This window comes from Scomber japonicus, chromosome 16, assembly GCF_027409825.1.
Source record: "Scomber japonicus isolate fScoJap1 chromosome 16, fScoJap1.pri, whole genome shotgun sequence".
Taxonomy (NCBI): domain Eukaryota; kingdom Metazoa; phylum Chordata; class Actinopteri; order Scombriformes; family Scombridae; genus Scomber; species Scomber japonicus.
The window spans coordinates 23,628,360-23,636,501 of NC_070593.1; positions in this window are offsets into that span (position 1 = coordinate 23,628,360).

Below are 8,142 nucleotides of genomic sequence, written 5' to 3' on the forward strand. Positions count from 1 at the left end.
CTTGTCACTAACATAAAGACTGATTTCACAAAACTTTGACAGTAGAGTCACGCAGTTGGCGAAAAAAAGAAGAAGCATAAATTCTGCCCTATCCTCTTGGCCTTTGCTTGTCCACAACCAGCAAAAATGTACTTGCCAACCTGACACCAAGTGTTCTGGGCGATTCTGACGAGAGGTTACTAAAAAGAGGCATAACAAGCATGAGTACAGTTAATGCAGCGTGGCTGTAGCGGAATTTAAAGAGATCTTTCAATCAGAGGCTGGAAAACTGTCCTTGGACATAAAATCATCTTCAATTGTGTTGAAAATCGTTCCTACTGAATCAGCAAACTAGAGGATAAAAAAAATTAACCTTCACCAGCAAATGATGGATGTGTGGGTGGAATCATGCAATCTCTGCCATTTTCATGTGGCATCTATTTGTTTTGTCTTAAACTGAACTGAGTTTAGATATATATTGTTACACTAGAATGAGACAGAGTTGTCATGATAATCATTCCTACTATTTACATTGTTCACACACTAGGGAAGGACGTCCGTGTGCTTAAACAGTAAGCTACTAATATAGGCCCCTGCTGTTTGAGAACATTTCAAGGCTTACTGCACCTCCAAAAAGAACTGGGATGGCATGGCAACATAGAAACTCTGCCAACCTGCAATGGGTACTCGCTACCGCAGGCTAGTACTTAATCTTTTCTATAATACATTACCACTGATGTTCCTGTCATGGGTTAGTTTGAGACTGACTGCACTGAATTAAGAGGGGGCAGAGGGAAGCCAGCTATTTCATAAATAATTGTTTAGGGAACTGCTGGGGAAACTGCTGAAGTAACACAACAGGAATATTTAAACAATAAACACACTGAAGACAAATTCATTTTGAAAACGATATGAGAAGTCTTTTCACATTTCCTCTCACTTGTCCACTGATCTTGCCAACTTGCTTCATTTTAAGCCAATTACTTTGCTTTAAGCCAAATTTAAAGCCAGCATTGTCCTTGATTCAATGTCATGCTCCATACGCAGCCTTTTAGACAGTTTAAGTAAATGCGACACAAACTTGTCACCCATCCAGTTTGATCTGATCCAGTTACACCGCAGCTTAAGCCTGAGAGCTTGGACGCCACCAAACAAAGCCAGCATTTAGTTTACACTCCTATGGAGGAGGTACATTGTACCAGTGCGAGACAAGGTATTATCATATGCCAAAGGCTTCTGGTGTGTTGAAACAAAACATGTCACCTAGTTTTCAATGGGAATTTCAAACTGAAGATTTGACCAGATAATTTATAGTTGCCAAAAGAACAAGCACTTATTTTAAAAAAAAAGAAACAAGACAGGGAGATAGAGGAGAACGCAAGTGGATGTCAGAAACAGTATTACCCTGTTACCCTTTGTTATAGTTTACTGAATCCATAAAGGTCTATGATATGTGACACTGGGAGTTAAGGTGAAATACAATTATTTGCTTTGCAATCCCATCCAATCTCATTGTTATTCCTGTAACCTTTGTTTCATTTCATTCTGCCATGGTGAGCCATTGTTTGATTCACTCTTTATCCAAATGACAACATTTACTCATTTATATATATATACACTCACAGAATCACATGGCACAAGCATGCATACTCATACTCATGTCATGCACATACACACAATGCACAAAGTAACTTTGTGTGTGTGTGTGTGTGTGTGTGTGTGTGTGTGTTTGTGTGTGCGTGAGGTAGGTGCAAGCAGAGAGCCTAGTTGAGATTACAGAGTGTTGACTCAGAGTAAGCAGTGTGCAACTCTTATCTGTTGCCTGTTAGTCAGGCATTTAGGCTTAGCTTGCCCCTTGCCAAGGCCTGGTTTTGGTGTCACTTTAAGTACCCCCCCCCCTCCCCCTCTCTTCATTTCTCTCCAAGTTGTAAAAACACTCTTTTTAAGCTTTTTTTGGCCTTATCTGCCTTATACTGAATTGCATTTGTCCATAACTATCTATATTCCTTACTGTAGTTCTTTTGCTAAATATCACAGATATCCACAAGCACTGTATCCACAACCTGAGAAGAAGAATAGAAATTGTGTAATCGCACACCTATTGCTATGAAAATGTCTCTGCATATTTACATTAATGAGCAAATCGACTATTTCCAGTTTGGACCCTTCATGTGCTTTCCTCTAGCGCCACCCTCAGGACAAACTATCACTTCAGTACACCAGATATCAAAAGGTAATGATTTCAATTAGAGCAATAGGGGGAAGACACTTTTTTGCTCTATTTTCAAAGTTAGATGAAAAGACTGACTCTCATATCTGCCTGCTAATTAGGAAGCTACAGCCAGCAGCCAGTTAGCTTAGCTTAGCATAGAAACTGGAAACAGGGGAAACTGCTACTGTGGTTTGGTAAAGGGTGTTTCCAGTCTTCTTCCCCTATGCTAAACTAAGCTGGCTGTTGTGTGTCTCCAGCATCGGATTCAATGGATAGATATGAAATTGACCTTCTCATCAAACTCTTAATAAGAAGGCTAATAAGTGTATTTTCCAAAATGTTGAATTATTCCTTTAAATTTTCTCCCCAGAGGACAAATGCTAATTGTTTTGATGACCTTTTCCTGACCTTTCTTCTGGTGCCACCATCAGGCCAAAGTTTCATTTTTCGTGCCATTACTGGGCAATCTCCCAGGCTTTTGTTAAGTAAACCATTCTCATTGCCAGAAATTTCATGCTGATTTAAAAAAGGTGGACGGCGCTCAATTTCTGATAATGAATAAGCTAAAATCTATTGTTATGGCTGCTGTTTCTCTCGCTTGACACTCCCACTCACACACACACACAGACAAAACATGTCTGGTTATGTCTGATCCTAATCTGCACCAGTGTTGTGTTGGCGTTGTAAATGGTATACTGTCCATGTGTCAGACAGATATTGAAGATATAAAAGCTTAATCCTAACATGGCAATCCTGAACCACTGAATCAGTCTTTGTGATGGCAAACAGACTCATGACAAATCTCCAGCATTCCTTTTTTGATGATGGACTACAGGCCTGATCAGCAGCCTGATTTATGCAATGACAACTAACTCCAACCCTAATAGAGACTAGAAGTCCACAGACAAAGCAGAACATGACATGACTTCATGTTACTTTTCAAAAACAACAGAGAAGTTGCCTTAACTCTTGCTTGTATAATCTCTACAGTTAAGACAATGATGCTCGCTTGTAAAGAAGACTCTCCCTTCTTTGTACAAAATGAAATATACCAGAAACAACAACTTTGTTATCTTGCTAGTGTCAATGTATAGATGATCAGCTTTTTCTGTAACTTGTATGGACCGTCACATTTTTGCTAAGAAGAAACCCTCCTCCCGAATTCCTTGTTCCTAAACATCCAATCTGTTCAACGTTTTAACTCGTGGTGGACTGTCAATCTTTTTGTGTACATTTTATAGTATTATTTATTGTTGACAAGTTTTGCATTTGCAAATAATAAAAAAAAAAGTGAAGGTGGTTTGACCTGAGCATTCGATTCCAATGTAAATGCCTGGTGAACAGTGAAATGCTTTTTTAATTATTAAAATGGAGAAAACAGTGATATGAGGAGATGATCTTCTGTCTTTTTATTATGACGTTGTAACATGTACATAACATGTGGCCAAAATTGCTTTGGAAAAAGAATCATTTTTTGTGTTGTAACAGTATTTGTTTTATCCAGTGAAATGCTCATGAAGACAAATAAATAAGAGGCACACACAACTCTGTTTCAGATTGGTCATATCTGTTCAAATGTGTACAAGGAACCTCCATGCAAACAAGTCATACAGCACAATATTAGCTTGATAAGTATGGAGGGTTTAAAGGGCCAATACTTAATAAATGAATACATAAATAAGTATATAACTTAAGTGCTTAATTGTCACTATCACCAACTAAATAAGACATTAAATATATAAATATCAAATGTATTTCTGTATTTATTCATTATATATATACATGTTAAAATACAGTCAGTACCAGTACCAGTCAAAACTGGTACTGGTACTGTATGTATACATAACTTCATTTGTATATGAGTTTATATATTTATTTATTTATTATATTCCTTGATTTATAATTTTATTTATATATTTTTTCATTTATCCATAGTGTAACCTGCTGCAGTCATATAAATAAGTCAGTCACTTGGTCCATCAAAAGTCAGGGGGTGGGTTAAAGCATCTGACTGGTGAATGAACAGTATTACAGACCAGCAGGCTCAACCAGTTGATCGAGCTCTCTTTAGCCCTGTTTACACCTGGCATTAACACATGTCTCAGGTGATACAATCACCTGTGGACATGCATTGTGTGATCTGATCACTAAAACCACTTGCTGAGGTGGTCTGGAAGGTATTTGACCACATATCTTTTGTAGTGTAAACGCTAATTTGTCCTGATGCATCCCCAACAAGGATGTAACAGGACATGGAGGTTTCTCACTGCTGCATAAGGCTGCGATGTTGATAGAAGAGGCTTTCAGCTCTACTAATGTTAACGTTACCCAATCATGGCCTGGCCCAGACTATGAATTAGGCAAAAGCATTAGATCCATATTCACCCACCAATCACAGAGTAGAGTCTGCCCCCTGACTTATAATGGAGTTTACTGATTTATTTATTTTGTTGTAGCAAGTTACACTAGGGATAAATTAAAATATATATGAATAAAAAACAAAATTATAAATAAAAAAATAAATGTGTGAATAAATGAATATGGAAAAAATAATTATGCATTAAAATTTTACATAAATGAATAAATAAATAATTATGTATTCTAATGTTTATTTGTCACCATTAATAAATAAATCAAAAATTACATTAAGTATATATTGATTTAATTAAATAATATTAAATATATAAATGTTAAATATAATTGTGTATGCATTTATTGATGTGTTTAATTATGTATTTATTCTTTTATGGATATCATTTATATATTTACACATTTGTATTTAAAGCTACAATTATTTATGTATTTAAATATTTAGTTTGGGCCCTGAACACCCTCTATAATTAAGAGATCATTCTAAACCATAGAAATCTTACTGGGTACTTGAACTACATTATTACATACATCAAGATGTGAACCATTCAGACCATAAGACATCATTTAATTACTGTAAATCTATACAGAACTGACCTTTAGGCATGGTGTCTGAGGCAATGTTACAAGATACAAGAAGGAGCGGTCAGTCAAATACAGCCATAGTAACAGCACTCAAATGTTATCAATAATTCATTCACAAGTGATCAAGTATTTTAGAATATTGAATCATTCATAATTGGTTTTACTAATTAAATATTGATGATTCAAATGGTGTGGATTGAAAAAGAAAAACAAATAGTGAGCTCAGTGTTTAGATGTTGTTACTGGTAATTAGCTGCAGGTGATGATAGTTATTAAATAATGATGTATGCATTTCTTAATATGGACAAATACAATGTCACACCCTTTCTTAAGTAGTTACACGACATTATTTATTTTAGGATATACCCAATTTCAGAGAAGCAAAAAACACACTTGAAATCTAATTATTTCTTGTTTATTGCTATAGTGTGTACAATTACAGGAGTTTTCTGACTTCAGGGCTTCTCGCCTGAGAAATGTGAATTGAGTGGTCTCTAGCTCCATCTCATGGCCTCTGCAAGTACTAGCCCACTACTCAGAGTGATGAAGACAGGCTTGATTTCCTCAGAGGAGAAATATACAGTGTACAAGCAAGGATGGACCCATCAGTCATAGTAAAATAGTGTTACATTTGTATTGATTCTAACACACTCTCATCATAAAACATACAGATACAACCCTCTTACTAGACAGGGCAACATTGTCAGTGTACAAAAATGTGCACTGTGTAACTCAAGCCCATAAATTTCAACTTTCAATAGCTTCATCTGATGTGTTTACTCCATCAATCTACTCACTCTACTGAAATATAATGAGAATTTCCTCAGGTATGTGTAGAGTCAGCTGGGATGCAATTTGTTTCTGTCTCCCACTCCTGATTGCTGCTTTGGAGATGCTACTAAAACGATCTTTATCACACGCTTTAGCTCATTATTGTAGTCCATTTTGAATGTGGCCCGTCAGAGCACAGAATATGGTGAAAGACAATATGTCTGAAGGGTGTATCCTCTTTCTTTTGTGACCTCATAGTGATCTTTGCCTTGTGTGACGAACTGCAAACTCCCAAAGCTGCAATCACCCAAATTCATAATATACAATTAAAAAAAACATATTAGGTGTATTACAAAAAATAAGAAATGCTAATTGAGGCACACAAATGATGCCTATATTCTAATATAAAACATAGATGTTCTGCAGAGTGGTAGCTGAAAAGATGACTGAAGCTGACCATATGAGATAATAGCACAAACTTCATGGGTCATTAGTTGCATAATTCTGTTCTTGTTTTTTCCTGTCTGACTTCCTTAATCTCCTTCACCAAAAATCAATTAAAAAAAAAGCAGTAATAACATTAGAAAACTTGGAGTTAATACTGGAGTTAATAAGCATGACAGCATGTATGTTGGAATACTATGTGTCATGATTCAATAAGGCTCCCAAAGAGGTAATATGGGTTGCATATGGTAGATGTCTAGTCTGATACTGATTTGATGTGATCGGTAAAAAGATGAGATGTGAGGTGAGGTTGCAGTTTCCTGAGTGATTGTCTCATTACTGTATTGCTTCACACTGCATTTCCCAGAGACCACCTGGCAAACAAACAGCATATCCTGCATGTTGATGTGATGGCTTAAAAAAAAAAAAAAAAAAAATCAGTTCCTGAAGTTTGGTTTTCTGTAGGGGGCGCTTGTGTGTTTGTCTGTTCAGCTACTGTTGCTTCTCACACAGCGTAACCAGGCAGCCCCTCTTGTGTTAAATCTAAATAAAGAAAATGTAAAATGCATCACTTCCTGTTAGTCAGAATTTTTTCTCAGGAAAGAGTGAGCACTCACCAGATTCTACATTGAATATAAATGGCAACAGGATGACACCTGGTTATGCTATCATTTAAAGGAAGAGCAGCAAAATGATTATATCTGTTAAAGTTCACCATGATAAAGCGGTACACATAAAGTGGAGCAAGGTGAAGGGGTACATTTGTGGTTCCACTGCTCTCTCTGTAGTGTGAGACAGAATATACCACATTTTAAACCTCACAACACCAATATTAGAGTATATACCCAAAGATTTTTAGTTGGTTATCCAATAATAATGAAATCAATGTATTGATCATTAACTACACTCACTAGGATTGTTATTAAGTGGATTTCATGTAGTCTATTAAACTCTTCATAACTTTGAGTATGCATAAAATGTGAAGGCTATTGTAGGTGCAGTTTATATTTTGACTCTCTTTAGACTCTTTTAAAAAAAGCTGAAGACTGATTTACTCAAACAGGCCTTTGTCTCGGCTCATATTGTCTACTGCTTTAAGGTCTTTTGTTGTAAATGTTTTATTATTTTTCATTTCCCCCCGTTTTTATGGTCTTATTTTTGACAGTTTTACTGAGGCACTTTGTGACCTTGCTCTGTGAAAGGTGTTACACTAAATAAACTTATTAACTCACTATTACTCGCAGAATAAAGAAGGAATCCATTGATGGATTTCCAAGAAAGGGGGCGGACAGATTGGCCTCAGGCCTGGAAAAACTGATTATATTTTGGTGGTGATATGGGTTTCCCTAGATTTCATTTTTAGCCATAATTATAAAACCAAAAAAAGAAAAGATCACTTATCTCCCAAATCCCAAGGGTACATTAAAGCCTATAATGAGCTTTATTTTTTATCATATTATTAACTTAGTGACATTGGTACTTGTTGTAACAATCAGGAAGAACCCTCAATTTGTTTGAGAGCCATTTAATTAAACTTAATAATGACTATAATATGTACTATTATTTAATTAACCACCTAATTATGCGTTTTAACTGTAAAAAGAGGGGTTTATCTGCTTTTGTAGGTGCATATTTTCCAAATGTGTGCAGGTGGAGAGGTGCAGGAGGGCGGGACAGATGACTTGTGGGAAACTGAGTCCTGTGTGTTGATGTCAGCAGGGGGAGGAGAGAGGCTGAGGTCGGACTCAGAGTGTGTGTGTGTGTCGGTGTGTAGATGTGAG